At 55.7% G+C, this 16,238-nt stretch overlaps 1 protein-coding gene across 1 annotated transcript in view; it reads left to right on the top strand.

Annotated features, from left to right (window-relative positions):
• EML1 (EMAP like 1) overlaps positions 1-16,238 on the top strand; it is a 225,621-nt gene that overhangs the window by 424 nt on the left and 208,959 nt on the right. The window lies entirely within an intron of this gene.

The raw sequence follows: 16,238 nt of genomic DNA, 5'->3' as shown, positions 1-16,238 counted from the left end.
GAGCTGGGGAGAGCCCCGCACTTCCGCCAGATTCCCTGAGGGTTCAAGGCCTCCGGGAAGCCCTGTGCGCTGGTTGCCAGTTAGAGAACAAGCTTGGATGTGGCCGTGTCCCCAACCAGTCCCGGGGTAGAGGGGCGGTAGCCTAATCCAGGGGCTGCGTCAGGGTCTCCGGAGTCAGGCTGCCCAGGTTCGAGTTCTGGTTCTTTCTCCTCCAGGCTGTGCGTCCTTGGGCAAGGGGCTTAACCTCTCTGAGTCTCTGTCTCCAGCTCAAAGTGGAGACGGCGATGAGGACACCTAACCCGCAGGGTGGCTGCGGACATTCAGTGAGGGAGCGCGTGGCTGCGCCCAGCTCGGCGCCTGGTGTGTCGTGAGCGCTCAGCAGCTGGGCTGCGGGTGGCAGATGCAGGTGTGGGTTCCAGGCGGGAGCTAGAGGCACACCTGCCTCCTGGGGGGTCGGGGCGTGGGGGGTTCCTGCATAAGCCCCCACGTGTCTCTGTCCCTGACGCCTCCTTGGTGAAACACTTCCTCGGAGTCAGGCGGGGCCCGCGTGGACACTGGGGTGGGCTGTGGGTGGTGACATAGCGGCACCACTCGGCATCACGTCTTATAGTCCCAGACCTGGCTGAGTCAGACATGGGACGTGTGTGTGTGTGTGTGTGTGTGTGTGTGTGTGTGTGTGTGTGCTTGCACATGCGCTGGGGAGGGGGGACCCCGTCGCAGCTGGCCTGACCTCGCCCTCTCCCCCTGGGCGCCCGTCACGGTGGCTGCCAGGAATTGCCCGCCACGGCTGGGGAGGCCGCGGGCGACAGGGGCCCGGGCAGACAGGCCCTTTCTGGCTGGTCTGACCCACACCTGACGCGACCCCGGAATAGGACGCGACCCTGGTTTTAGCAGCTTGTAAAACCACCCGAGCGCAGATGGGTATTTCAGGAAGGCCAGGACAATATTTAGCCTGTTGGGGCGACGGAATGGGGGACTGGGGGTGTGTGTGTGCAGCCTGGAGGCTGGGGGTCCCTTCCCCATCTGAGGGCTGGCGGGGAACGCTGGCTTGGGGGGCAGTGCCTGATTTCCATCGCGGCTGGCCCGGTCGCCCCAGACAGGCTTGGGGTTAGTTTTCCAGCCTGCAAAATGCAGTGGCCAGTGCCGGGGAGCAGCGAGTGTGTTTATTTATGGGGAGAGGGAGACTGGAGCCCAGGCCCTTCTAGGAGATGGGGCCCAGGAGGCTGCTGTGAAACATCTCTACCTGTTTTCCAGAACCAATCTTTCTGGGCCTGTGATGACAGAGTGGGGACATTCCCAGCTCTCCACCCATGAGCTGTGGGACCTTGGGCAGATTGCATAAGGGCATGGTGCCTCAGTTTCCCCATCTGTTAAATGGGAGCAATAATAGCATGTCGACTCCTAGAGTTGTATGAGGATTTCAAGCACGTGACACACTTAAAGCCGTGTTAGCTGTTGCAGTTGTGTTTATTATTCAGCCAATAAATGAACTGCAAGAGGACAATGAAGGGACCAAATTATCTGCCATAGCCTGTGCCTGGCCCTTTGGACACATTCCATGTTGCACCCCAGTGGTGACGTACAGGGAGGGAACCTGAAGCTCAGAGAGGTAAAGGAACTTGCCCAAAGTCACCCAGCTCCCCAGGCCCTGTTTGTGCAGAACTGAGTTAGGTGCCCCTTCTGGGGAGTTCCACCCTGTGCACCCCAGGTCGGGGGGCTGGCTGTGTCGACTGAGGCCCCCCACAGACTTGGTGGCTCTCTTCTGTGACCACAGCCCTTCTCGCTGCAGAGGCGGCTCGCTGGACCTCGCCTCCAATCATCTGGAGCCCGTAGAGAAATATGTAGTACCTTTTTAGAGTGTCAGGAAAGCGCCGCAGAACAGGAGGGCTGCAGCAGGACTCGAGGCCCTGGGCCCGCGAGGCCGAGCCTGGCGGCTAAGATTACAGAGGAGTCAGCACCGTATTTATAGCCGAGACCCGCCGGCCAGGTGCCCGTCCAGCCAAGGCCTTCCCTCGCGGGCTGGGTGCTGGGCCCGGCTCTGCCTCTGACAGGCGGAAGAGCTTTGGGCGGGTCACTTTGCCCAGCTGAGCCTCAGTTTCCTTATCTGTAAATTGAGGGGTGGGGGTGGGCTGACCACGCCCGTCCCCGGGCCTGGAGAGTGTCTGTGAGTCCTGACCACAGCGCAGGGAAAGAGAGGCCCCGAGGGGGTGGCTCCACCCATCCTGGGCCTGTTTATTGTCTTTTCCTGCCTCTGACCTTGGGAGATAATCCCCCCCCACACCCACACACCCCGGGGCAGAACTCCTTGGGAAGAGAACCCAGGCCTCAGTGCTGTGGGTTTCCCCCATATTTGGGAAAGTTTCCAGCAAAGTGGCTTCACAATTCCAGGCACCAAAGAGAGGCCGCTGTGTTCTCAGCAGCGCACCGGCCTGCGTGTCACTCAAAACCCAGGTTTGAGTCCCGGCTCCACCACCTCCTGGCTCTGTGGCCCTGGGCAGGTCACTCAGCCTCTCTGAGCCTCAGGGCCGGGCAGGGTGGGCGCCCCGGCCCGAGTAAGGGCTCAGCAGATGAGTGGCCCTCTTTTTCCTCCTGTATAGCCCTCCACTAATCCCGCTGTCCCCCTCAGAGCCACAGTCATCCCATTTGTACCGCGAGAAGTGGGACGAGCTCTCCCCTGGGTGCCCTTGCTAGTGGCTGCTTTATTGGGGGGCGGGATCCCCTGTCTTCACCCCTTTCATCAGAGACCATCAGAGCTCTGGGGTTTCTGGATCTGGCTGTGAGGGCCAACAGCCCCCTGGGGCTCCCCAAAGGACCCCCAAGTCTGTGTCTCTCCAGCGCTCTCTGCCTGAACTCAGGAAGTTTTTCCAAGGGCTGGGCCTGAAGACATTGGGGTGGGTCACCCATATCCCACTCGATTCCTCCCAGTACCCCCGGGGCCCCACCTGTCATCCCCTCGACCTCACGGCGGGCATCTTGCCAGGGTACAGAGTGGTCTCCGTCTCCGTGCCCCTCTTGTGCTGGCCACCCCACCTCTTGTCTCAGTGTCTCCCAGGAGACCACCCCCATCCCCAGTGCCTTCCCACACCCCAAGGGGCTTGTGTTGTGCCCTGAGCTGGGGTGTCGTCCCTTCTCTGGATTCTAGGGCAGGCCCGTGCTGGGAGGGCCCCAGGGTGCCCCGAGGAGTCCTGGTCATGGTAGAGGCCTCCGAGATGACCTGGACCCCGGCCCGGGGAGCGGCTGGGCCCCCCTGGGTCACCCCGGGGTCCGAGCTGGGGCTCTGTGCCCTGAGCCCCTGTGGAAGCCTGTGAGGGTGGTGGGTGGCTGGGGAGTGGCAGGGCACAGTCACCCCCCCCAGGGCCAAGGAGCCGGGGCTGGCTTCATGTGACACCCATGGTCCCCATGGCTTTCCACTTACTGACCACCCTCCTCGGGCCTGGGCCGGACGAGCATCTCCACGTTAATTCTTCAGGCCCTCCTCGCTCATCTCAGCTGTAAAGTGGAGGTGACCCCCGGCCTTGGGGGGCTGTGGCGGGGGCTAGACGAGATGACGCCTTCACGCTCCTCGTGAGCCGGGGAGCATGTTGGAGGCAAGTGGACTCCAGGGACCCTGCAGGAAGGAACCTTTAAATGTCACCCCAGGTGTGCTGGCAACTGTGACGCTGACGACTTACCTGAGCAGCATCAAAATGCCTCTCAGAGAGGCTGGGCCTGGGGTGGGGCAAAGGCAGTTGTCTGCCAGGGACAGTGATCCCCACTACCGCCCCTCACCAGCACTGTGCATTGTGGTTCACCCCACATCCCACAGCCACGGCCCCTTGAGCCACATCCCAACCATGAGATACCTGTGTTATGGTCAGGGAAACTGAGGCCCAGGAGAACGAGAGACTGGCTCAGGGTCACCCGGCTAGTGAGTGGTGGAGCTGGCACTCAAGCCTGATTCCCAAGCACAGGTTCATCTTTACTCAGGCTCCTCTACTTCTCTCCCCCTTTTCAAAGCACCCTTCCTCCAGGGAGCCTTCCTTGAGTTCTGCAGCCCCAGGGGACCTGGCATACTCAGAGCACCTACCCTACCAGCATCCGCTCCTCTCCTTGAGTGATAAAGTTGGATGGTGCCAACCTGGGGCCCCTGGCCCACTCGTAGGAATGTTGAGTTACTGGGTGTCAGGAGACAACTTCAGGGTCTGCCTCACTGGGCTGTGCGATCTGAGGCAGACCTCCTTCCCCTTCTGGCCTCAGAGAGGTTATCTGGTGGCATCCACCTGTGTAGAGTCTTACAGGTGCACACACACCTGTGCACAGGTACCCGTTCAGACGCACAGCGTGCCTCAGGCACACCTGCTCAGAGCAGGTCCTCCCCGCAGGAAGGAATCCCTGAGCAGCAAGTGAACACGTTCACATCGCTGGAGAGTCACAGTGTCAGCACCGGAAGTCCCCCTGCGGGTGTTTTCATCTACGACAAAAAGTGCAGTGTAAAAGATGTTAGGAATTCAACTTGGAGACAGAGTCCTCTACTTCTGTTCTTGTAAAGTATTGGGTCGATTCTAATTGAAAAGCACTCTTAAGATAGCAAGACAGGTTGTACTATTATTATGTATTTATTTATTAATATTTTTAAAATGAACAGAGCTGTCAGCCTTTATAACCACGCCTCTGGTTTTTCTTGATCCTATGCAGAAATTGGTTGCTCAGGCAGGTGAAGGATATCAGCTGTCATCTGTAAATTCTGATTTTGAAGTTTTGCATTCATTGAATTAGTCTCTTTTTTTTTTCCTGTGTGTATCAGTCAGAACGGGCTAGAATTCTCAGTGGCTTAAAACAATGCAGTTGTATATAGTGTTCGTGTGAAGTCCAGCGAGGGTCTGAGTGATCCCCCAGGGCAGGTGTCCCACCCGGGTGGGTTGGTGTGAAGCCTCCGTGTGGACCCAAGAGAGCTGGGCACACAGCTCTGGAAATTAAACACTTCCACCCGGAAGTGGCATCTGTGGCTTCCACGGCATCTCGCTGGCAAGTCTCACAGCCACACCCAGATGGCGGGTACAGCCCTGCCTCTGTGAACCCTTGTATCTGTCCCCGCGTTGACTTTTTTCTCTCTGTCTTTATTTTTCCTCTCCTGTTTTCTTTTTATTCTTTCTTTTTCAAACTTATGTGTTAAGGAAGGATTTTCAATAGATGGCAGTGAATGGGCTGCTACAAAGGAAACCTCAGCCTAGAAGCAAAGTCCTCTACAAGTGGTTAGCACCAGGTTCCCCAAGAACGTGCAGTGCCTGATGGACGAGTGTGGGGGGGGTCCCCTTTCCAGCTGTGCCCCATTTCCTGGGACCTCAGGGCCACACCCTGGTCCCCATGCAGGAACTGGCTCTCCGAGGTCACCCGAGGCTCCACGGCACTGTCGTATCGGTCCGCCGGGGCAGATTCTGACTCAGAGGCACTCTGTTGTAACCCCAGAGTTGGTCACTTTGCCCCACTGGCTCCTTGGCTGAGCGCACACACGAGGCATCAGAGCCTGACATTCTCCCGTGCAAGCTGGCTCACCGTGGCAACCAGGAACGCACCGTCGGTAGCTGTCTTGGTCAGCCAGGGCTACTATGACCAATGCACATGGAGGGTTGGCTTGAGAAACAGGACTCGATCGTCTCAGGCTTTGAGGCTGGAGGTCCAAAGGGGTCAGCAGCCTCTGGTGATGTCAGTCGTCCATCACGTGCAATGTTCTTGGCCTCCCGCTATGGCTTTCTCTGACTTCTGGCTTCTCTGTTTTCTGGTTTCACCCACCACTGACCACATCCGAATTGCCTCTTTATGAGGCCTGGAGTCACTCGGAGTCAGAACCTTCTTGACTCAACTGGTCTCCACCTTAAGTAACAATGACCTCTTCCAAAGCTCCTCTTGCCAGGTGGGGTCACAAACCAGGGGGGCACAGATTAAGATGAAGGACACATCTTTGGCTGGGGACACAACTCCATCTACCACGGTGGAGTTCAGGTGGCTCATGGTCTAAACCCAGCTCTCGTCCCCTGTTAGTGGCTGAACGGTCAGCGCTTGGTGAGCTCCACTTCACAGGGATAGGAAGAACCAACACGGAAGGATCAAAAAGCCTCGAGAGCTTTCTGTCCTCCCTCAGCAACTTAAGACTTTAATTGACTTTTCATAGTAGATAATGAAACCAATGCAAATCAACAATTACAGCCTAACCGACGGCTGTGACACAAACACACCTTGTTTTGTATGAAGATCTGGTATAAAAATAACGTCTGCAGAGACCGGATGTCATCCAAGAGCCCCTCTGTGAGTGTCAGTGACATTGATTGAACTGCTGGAAATGAAACAGGATTTGCTGGGGAGACGCTCTTAGGCTCCTGGCCCCTGTCCTAACCTCTCAGCCAAACTGTTTCGAGAACTCCCTGCCCAGTTTACACACAGCTCCTAGGAATCCTGCCTCATTTATTTTAGGTGGAAAAACATGTCAAGGCAGTGGGTGCAGTTGCAGAAAACACTCTTCCTGCCGCTTCTTGCCAAAGGGATGCCCGCGTGGTCTGCGTTGGCCTTCCGATTCGGGGTGGGGGCTTACCGGGCACGTTCTGTGACCCCCCCCTCCCGAAGCACTGGGTGGGAGGCAGGAGCAGCTGCTTTAGCCCGGGGTCTCCACTCGTGGGAGGGAGTTGCCTCGACTTCGTCTCGCAGAAGGCAATACTCTAGGCTAGCAGAGGGCTGAACGAGCATGTATACAGTAGGCGCTTAATAAATGACAGATCCCCTTTCCCTAGGTCCCAGGCACAATCATTATTTCCTACACTCTTCCTACAACCCTAGGTGGCAAACATTGTCCATTTCCTAGGTGAGCAAACCGAGGCTCAGATGTGCCGACCGATGCCCAAGATCGAATGCTGAGTAATGGGGGGTGGGGGGTCGGGGGCACAGGGGCGCTGAGCCCAACCCAGGGTCTTTTTTTTCCGGCACCGTGTGGCCTCGCAGCTTTAAGGGGGTCACAGAGAGTCACTCCTTCCCAAAGAAGGGAGCTGGGTCAGGGAGCAGGCTTGGGACGTGTTTTTATCAGGAGCTGAAACGAGCCAGCAAGGATCACTCAGAATTTCTTTGGGGAGGAAGGGGGCGTGTCAGGAAGAGTCCGGGACTTGGAGTGTGGAAACTTGGCCCTGAGGCCCCTGCGCACTCTCCAACGCACTGTGTGACCTGGCAAGTCCCTTGTCCCCTCTGCAGAGGTTTCTGTGGGGTGCCGGGGCCAGATATGGTATATAAAGATAAACAGGCTCTTCCCCGGAGCGGAAGCCCACGGCTTGGGAGGAGCACCCAAAGCCCCGGTGGTCTCTCTGCTCCCTCGAGTACTCTCAGCCATGCGTGGGCCCCTAACTGCACCCCAGGACCTGAGCGGGGCCCAGCTGCACCCTTGCACACTCCCACCCCCAGCCCGGGACTGCACAGCGTCCTGTTCTATTGCTGGTGGGTGCTTCTGGCACCTTCCTGTCCCAGAGACTGGAACCAAGCCCTGGCACAGCCGGAAGACTTTGGAGCTCCTGGGGGCAGTGGAGGGGAGGAGGGGAGAAGAGCCAGGACCTGGCGGGGGACAGGGGGCTGCGAGGGGGGACAGGCTGGCATCTGGTGTCAGGTTTTAGGTTATTTTCTGGCTGGAGGTGATGTAAAACCCCCACCTCAATCCCATAAACGGGTGGGGGCAAGGGGAGATAAGCAGGATTAAGAAGGTCAGGTAACAGCCACCACTTCTGGAAAATAAAGGAGAATTTAGCAGAAGCAACACTCAGGCGCTCACAACTACCCCCAGCCAAGCACGGAGGTCGCGAGGAGAGCTTCAAGCTTCCCTCTCACCTGGCGCGAGGGCCGGAGCTGGGCAGCTCCCACGGGCTGGCACTGGGGCAGGAGGAGGGCAGCCGGGGGTGGCAGAGTGGGCACAGGGTGCACGGGGATGGCCACTGCCATACCCTGCAGGACCACTGGGGGGTCACTGGGCCTGGACGGCCAGGCAAGGGGCTGGCAGGGAAAGGTACGAGGGCCTGGTGCGTGGGCACCGCCCGTTTGTTCCTGACTCATTCTTCAAATACAGGCAGTGCCAGGCTGGGACCAGGCCCCCAGAGTGCCAGGGGCTCACAGGTGAGCTGCAGGGTCAGGCCTCAGGCCGGGCCCACCTCTCACTCATGCGTGGGGCCTCTCCTTGGGGTAGGGGGTAAGTGGAGAGTGGACAGTCTGCCCACGCCATCCCCACACTCAGAAGGCACCAAGGCCCACCCAGCCCCACCTCGGGGAGCTTCTGGCTGGTGGGGGGCAGCCGCAGCAGACGGTGGGGGTCAGGGGCTTGGTGCAGCCCGGGGTGAGAACCGGGGTGGGAGCCAGGCTGTGCAGGGAGGAAGGTGCAGTCACCGGGAAGGGGGGAGCCCTGCCTCCCGGTGGCAAGATGGAATCTACCGTCCCCGTTTTGGAAAGCAGATGTGAAGCTGCTTCTCATGCCCCCAAGCTCTGAAGAGGGCCGAGGGTCTGCCACCCCACAGCCCCACCCCAAGCCGTGGCCGAGCCCAGGGAAGGGCCAGCCCCACACCCCATGGGTGGAGAGCTCACAAATGCTGGGGAGGGGCACGGGGAAAGCTGGCAGCGTGGAGGTTTCCGCAGGTCCCAAATCTACATACAAAGGGACAAATGGCATCCAAGAAGGTGGTGATGGACACTGGCCCCTTAGTGATCTCTCTCCCAGCTTCGGACTGGGCAAGCCAAGCCCCTGGCCGTGTCTCCCCATCGCCCTGTGGAACGCAGACGCCAGTTGTCCAGTCCCCGGGCTCAGGGCAGGCAAGACTAGCCTGCCGGTCGAGCTTCTAGTGAGTGCAATTTTTCTTATCGTGCATGCGTTCCCCTTCTCTTGACCAGTCCCTGAGATGGGGTGACATCAAGGACCCCTGGACCTGCTGAGCCAGATTTGCCCAACTTGCATCTGTCAGTGGAGAGCTTTGGAAATAAGCCACGTGCATCCTGTGTCACGCTCTTGGAGATGTGGCTGGACAGGCTGATCAGGTGCTGTCACCTGAGACAGGAGCCAGGTGGGAGCTGAGCGGGTGCACCGGGCCCTGCACAGGTGGAAAGTAAACCCACATTTGGGCCACGAGCTCCTTCAGCCGCCCTGGAGGGAGCAATTCATTTTCTCATCTGGAGCCAGTGGGAGAAGAACAGAGAGGCAGGCTGACGGTCCCCGGATGTTCAGTTGAGTCTATGGCCTGGGAGAGGCAGCTCCCGGGTTTGGTCGTGATCCTGCAGCCCTTCCTTGGTCCTGCCACCATGTCCCCAGCCACTTGGAGTAGCAGGCAGAGAAGCAGGGAGGGTTGCTGAGGAGCCAGACAGATTGGCGTTGGCATTTGAGCTCTGCCACTTCAGGCTGTGTGATCTTTGCAAGTCACCCTAACCTCTCTGGGCCTTTGTCTTCTCATGTGCAAAAGCAGGCTGATAAACCTTATAGGGAGATTGCTAAGAGTGAATAAAATAGTGCATGTGTTCAAGGGCAGAGTGGGGGGCTTAGGTGGGAGCTTGTCTTAAGTCGAGCCCCTTGAAGAGGAGCTTCTATTCTAGGCATGTGGTTATTGGGGGAGGCTTTAGGAAAAGGCAACAGAGGAGTGGGGGGAGCAGGATGGAGAGCCAGGTGGAGCCCAGCTTCAGCTCTGGGGCACACACTGCAGAGTCCGAGAGGAGAGTGCCAGGCTTTTGTGCCCGGCCCCACGGGTGGCTTCAGTCCCCAGGGTGATCCTTTGGAGAGGGATTTGCTGAAGCAGCCACTGCAGCTGGGGGACGAGCCTCTGGTGGAGCACCCTCAGCACCCGCTACCACACCACAGTCAGAAGGGGACGGGTAGGCTGCATGACACAGATTCTCTGGCTGGAAGCCACCAAGTTTTATTTCACGCTGATGCCACATGTCCTTGGGGAGCCCAGCTGGACACCCGCTCGGCGTCGTTGGCATCCTCGCTCGGAGCGCCCGTCATCAGAGCCCCGCCGGTCACAGGGTGCAGGCGAGCCGGGTGTGTCCCCCGAGGAGTGTGCCAACTTCAGGCTGTGCTCTCAGATCACCGCCCCTGACCGGAAGGAAGCAGGATCGGGCAGTGTCTCAGGCCCCGGGGATGCCGGGAGAGAGTACTGCACACGGGGGGCTTAAAACAACGGAAACGAATTCCCTCGCAGAGCCCAAAATTAAGGGGCCAGCTGGGCCGTGCTCCCTCCAAAGTCCTCTTCCGGCTTCTGGTGGCTGCTGGCCACCCCTGGCGTCCCTTGGCTCATGGCTGCATCCCCCCATCTTTGCCTCTTTCGCCACACGGCCCTCACCCCGGGAGTTGTCACCACACAGCCTTCTCCTTGAGTATTGTCTCAGCACACAGCCCTCTCCCCAGGTGTTGCCACCACACGGCCCTCTCCCCGGGTGTTGTCAGCTCGCAGCCCTCTCTCTGTGTGTTGTTGGCTCTCAGCCCTCTCCCCAGGTGTTGTTGGCTCACGGCCCTCTCCCTGGGTGTTGTGTCACCATGCGGCCCTCTTCCCGGGTGTTGTCACCATGTGGCCCTCTCCTCAAGTGTTGTCAGCTCATGGCCCTCTCTCCGGATGTTGTCAGTTCGTGGCCCTCTCCCCGGGTGTTGTTGGCTCACGGCCTTCTTACAAGGACACCCCCAGTCCCTGGGTTAGGTCCCTCCCTACTCCTGTGTGACTTCACTGTAACTTTAATTACATCTGCAAAGACCCTGTTCCCAATAGGGACCTTCTGGAGCCTGGGGTGGCCATGAATGTGGGGGGGGACATTGTCGCAGCCAGCACAGGCAGGGAGAAGGTGGGCCGTGTCGAGGAGGTGCCTGACTGGGGCCAGGCCTTGGTGCCCCCACAGCTCTCAGACGCTGGAGTGGGCTGATCCCGGAAGGGGCACGGCCTTGCTGAAGGGCCCTCTGCAGCCGAGGCCACCCCGGAAGGTGTCTGCGCGCCGGGGCCCTGCCGGAGCACCACCGCTGTGGGGGACAGGCGTCCTCCCCAGAGGACACCCGGGAGGGCCCAGAGAGCAGGATGGCGGAGGGAGACGCTGCGGAAGCTTGGACCAACCCGCAAAAACTGGCGGGAACGTCTTCCTTAAAGCTGCAGAAGACAGCTGAAAAACCGCAGGAACGGGGAGCGCCGCGTCCAGAGAAACGCTTCTTAAAAGCCGGGGGGTCTCAGGGTGCCCTGGCTGGCCCCTCTCCCGCCCGTTTTGGCTCGCTGAAGCTGATGAAATGCAACACACCCGAAATGGGTTGACTTTTAGCAATGGAGACTTATCAGCTTAACATTTACAGTTCCAAGGTTGTGAAAATGTCCAAATCAAGGCATCAGCAGGACGATACCTTCCTCCTGAAGAGTCTACCGCCATTTGGGGCTCCTCTGGCACATGGGAAGGCACGTGGCTGGCATCTGGCTTCAGCGCTTCCCCTCTCTGCTGTGTGTCCTCTCTCAGCTGCTCTGGCTTGTTTCTTCTCTTTTAGCCTCTTATAAAGGACTCCAGTAAGCAGATTAAGACCCACGTGGGGCAAGCCTCAACAGAAATAACCTAATCAAAGGGTCCCACCCACAATAGGTCCCCACCCACAGAAATGGATTAGCGTGAAGAACATGATCTCTCTGGGGTACTCACAGCTCCAAACCATCACACACCCCTCGCCCACTCGCGCAGAGCTGGCCCACACTCCCGGTGTGGATCCCTGGGCCCGGTTCCAGAGGGAGCAGAGTAACCCCTGTGCATATACTGGGAGCGTGTTGGTCTGGCCCAGCCTTCCTGGTGACAGCCTGAGGGACTTGCTGACCCACAGCTTGTCCCGTGTTCAGAAGGAGGTTCTCAGCTCCCCTCAGACGCCGTGGGACAGCAGGCGGGCGGCTGCCTGGGCAGGGGACTGCCGGCTGCAGGACGTGCAGGGCAGGGCCTGGAACCCTGAGGAAACTGTTTCCTAGGGAAGAGGGGACACTTGTATCCCAGTAAACAGGGGAATTCCTAGGGCCACGAGGGCAAGCCCAAGACTAGCCACTTGTGCCGAAAGGATCAAGGAGGCCCCTACATTTGGCCTGGAGCTGTTCTCTAAACCCTTTGTATGGACAAGCCCTGGAGGAGAACGCTAGAGTTGCTTAATCTACAAAGTCTGGGAAAGGTGCTTTCTTTTTTCCCTTTTATTTTTTTAGCTCCTGGCATTCAAAGGAAAGCTGTATGATAATACTAACTTAGGAAACAGTTGCCTCAGAGTCTCAAGTCCAGTGATAATACATTAAAATATCAAAATGTCCAGATTTCAGTAAAATGTTACAAAATATACAAAGAAACAGGAAGCAATGACCCAGCCAAAGGAGAAGATTAAAGCATTAAAAACCATCATTGAGGACCAGACCTGGGGCATCCAAACAAAGACTTTTTAGAAAGGATCCTAATTATGCTCAAAGAGCTAAAGGAAAACATGGACAAAGACTGAAGGAAATCAGGAAAATGAAAGATGAACACAAAGAGAGATGGAAATGATGAACAGGGACCAAACAGAGCTGAAGACCACAGCAACAGAAGCGAAAACTTCCCAAGAGCCTTCCACAGCAGCCTGGAGCTGGCAGAAGAAAGAATCGGTGCGTTCGACAAGACGAGTGAGATCATCCAGCCTGAGGAGCAGAAGGAAGCAGGAATGAAGAAAAGGGAACAGAGCCTGAGGAAGCTGTGGGACACCATCAAGTGCACCGATATGCACTTGTGGGAGTCCCAGAAGGAGAGGAAAGAAAGGAGCGGAGAGAATATTCAAAGGGATAGTGGGCTGGCGATTTCCCCAATGTACTGAAAGACATGAATAGACAGATCGAAGATGCCCAATGAACTCCAAACAGAAGAAACCCAAATAGAGCCACACCACACGTTCTGGTTTGCTAAAGCTGCCGTAATGCAATATACCAGAAATGGATTAGCTTTCACAATGGGGATTTATTAGTTCACAAATTCACAGTTCTAAGGCCATGAAAATGTCCCAATTAAGGTGTCAAGAGGTAGATACCTTTTCTGAAGAAAGACCGATGGCATCTGGGGTTCCTCTGTCACTTGGGAAGGCACGTGGCTGGCTCTGCTGAAACTTCTCTCCTAGGTTTAGCTTCTGGTTTCAGAGGCTTCCTCCAAAATGTCTCTGAGCTTCTCTGTTAGCTTCTCTCTTAGCTTCTCCCAGGGGCAACTCTGGATTACATATTTTAGCTTCTCTCCAAAATGTCTCTCTCAGCTTCTCTTGGCTCCTGTAGGTCCTCCTTGCTTCTCCAGGGCAAACTCTGGGCTTCATCTCTTAGCTTAGCATCTCCAAATGTCTTTCTGTCTGCATCTCAAAGCGTCTGGGTCTGTGTCTGCTCTGAGCTCTCTCTCCCTGAGCTCTCCTAAGGACTCCAGTCAACTAATTAAGACCCACCTTGAATGGGTGGTGTCACACCTCCATGGAAATAATCTAATCAAAAGGTCCCATCCACAGTCGAGTGAGTCACATCTCCATGGAAACAACCTAATCAAAAGATCCCACCCACAATAGGTCTGCCCCCACAAGAGTGGATTGAAAGAACATAGTCTTTTATGGGGTACATAACAGATTCAAACCAGCACACCACGGCATATTATAGTCAAACTGTCGAATACCAATGAGAGAGAATTCTGAAAGCCACAACCGAGAAACCTCATGCCACCTACAAAGGAAACTCAGTAAGAGTAAGTGCCAGTTTCTCATCAGAAACCATGGAAGCAAGAAGGCAATGGGATGACATATTTAAAACGCTGAAAGCCAAAAACTGACAACTAAGAATTCTATATCTGGCAAAACTGTTTTTCAAAAATGAGCAAGAGCTTCAGACATTCTCAGGAAAACAAAGCTAAGGGAGTTCATCACCACTAGACCTGCCCTACAAGAGATGCTGAAGGGAGTGCTGCAGGTTGAAAGGAAAGGACAAGAGACAGTAGATCAAAGCCGTGTAAAGAAATAAAGATCTCTAGAGAGGGCAGGGACAGGGATAAATATGAATGCCAGTACTATTGTATTTTTGGTTTGTAATTCTGCTTTTTACTTCCTACAGGATCTAAAAGGCAAAAACAGAATGTAATGAGAAACCAGTGTTTTGGGACTCATAATGTATAAACGTGTAATTTGTGGCAAGAACTACATAAAGGTGGGGGTCATAGGAGTATAGTTTGTGTTGACTAGACAAGATTTATAGACGTAGAATGCTAAATTAAGCCCCATGGTAACCACAAAGAATATGCAAGCTCATAGAATCAGAAATTAAAAGTACAGGTTGCCAGGAGGTGAGGGGGTAGGGGGAATGGGGAGTCAATGTGAAATGGGTGTAGGGTCTCTGTTTGGGGAGATGGGAAAGTTTTAGTAATGGAAAGTAGTGAGGGCACCACAGAGTGGTGTGCTTAGGAGGGGTTGGGATGGGAAAGTTTTTATGTTGTATATATGTTCCTGCAATTAAAAAAAAAAAGCAACAAAATGGACAATGACAATTAAAGGCAATACATCATCCTGGACAGGATCTAATAAGAGGGGAGAAAAGGCTCAAAGGGACATTTTTGGGACATGAAAAAAATAGAATATAGATTGTTAATTTGGTATCGAAGTTAAATTTCTTGAACTTGATAACTGCACTGAAGATGGTTGTATATCCTTGTTCTTAGGAAATGTGCGTGGCAGTATTAAGTGTTCAAGGAGCATGATGTTTACAACCTGCCCTGAAGTGTTCAGAAAATGGATTGATTGATTGATAGACAGGCAGATAGGTAGATGGATGGAAGGATGGATGGATGGATGGATAGATGATAGACAGTAGATAGACAGATAGAAAGATAAATTGATAGAATGGATAGATGGCTAGAATGATGTGGCAAATGTGGCAAAATGTTAAAATTGGTGGATCTGGGTGTCGGGGGGATAGGGATACGCTGACGTTCTCTGTGTGGGGTTTCTAGTTTTGTTAACTGTCTTATAAGTTGTAAGTATTTCAAAATAGAAAGTAAAAAAAAGTCACTGGGGCATGCCTCACGGTGTCCATCACAAGGGAAGGGGACACAGCACCCCACTTTTGCCCCCAGTCCGTTGGGTACAGCAAGCCACAGGGCCTCCATGGGAAAGCGCAGACCCACTGCGTACCTGAAGCAGAGAGAGTCAGAATATTTGTGTTCGGCCTTGCGGGCACCACAACTCCAGAACCAGAAAGAGTAACGGGCTTTATTGTATAATTTCCCACAGCTGATGTCTCACTCTAGGGCAGAGCTGCCCATGGGCGTGCCAGGAATGGGTTAGGGCTGCGTCCGATGTGGGTCCCCACTTCCACCCCCGGCCTGCCCACTGGGCCGTCCACCGCACTGACCAGTAGCCACCTGTGGCCATTCAAAGGTAAATTAACGACTACTAAATAAGAGTAAACATTTCGGTTACCCAGTCGCAGTAGCCACATTTAGTGTTCCGTGGCTGCCTGTGGCTGTCGCTCTGGACCACGCTGCCCCGGAGCACCAGTCTCTGTGGCCACGGGGAGACATTTGAAGGGGCCAGTTACAATCACCTCCGTGTTTTCCTTCTAGGGTGTCATTTTCAGGTAAATCCCTGGAAATTCAAAGCTCAAATGCCCTTCTCTTCTTCAGGCGGGCGAGCATACAGGGGCCTCCAGGCCTGCATTGGCCAACGGAGCCCTCTGGGGCCCTCGGTCTCTTCCTCCAAGTTGGCTCCAGGTGGCCTGGATGCTGGCTGCCCCACGCTGGCTATTCTGACATGTGGCTTGGGGCACAGGGCTGGCACTCGCTGCTGGAGTCCGCGGACCTTGCAGCCTCCCCCCAACCTCCTCCTTCAGGCTCCTCCGGGTCCCCTAATTTTCCCGGCAGCTGGGAACCCTCCTCAGAGTGGGCAGGAACTGCCACCTCCTAGCCACGCCATGCCCTGTGCACATTGGCTGTGGTGCCAAACTCATTTTCTGGGGCTGCTCTAAGAAAGGGGCAAACTGGGGGGCTTAAAGCAACAGAAATGTATCCCCACAGAGCTCCGGAGGCCGGCGTCTAGATCAGTGTGGTCAGGCCCACCTAAGGCGATGCGGGACTGTACTCCTCGCGCCATGGCTCCCAGCCCCTCTCCCTCAGCCATCCGGCAGTGAGGCTTCTGTTCCGGTTTGCTAATGCTGCTGTTTTGCAAAACACCAGAAATGCATTGGCTGTTATAAAGTGGATTTATTTGGTTACAAAGTTACAGT

Source organism: Choloepus didactylus, chromosome 4 (genome assembly GCF_015220235.1).
Source record: "Choloepus didactylus isolate mChoDid1 chromosome 4, mChoDid1.pri, whole genome shotgun sequence".
NCBI classification, from domain to species: Eukaryota; Metazoa; Chordata; class Mammalia; order Pilosa; family Megalonychidae; genus Choloepus; species Choloepus didactylus.
The sequence above is the reverse complement of the archived record's forward strand: the minus strand, read 5'-3'. Positions and strand labels throughout refer to the sequence as shown.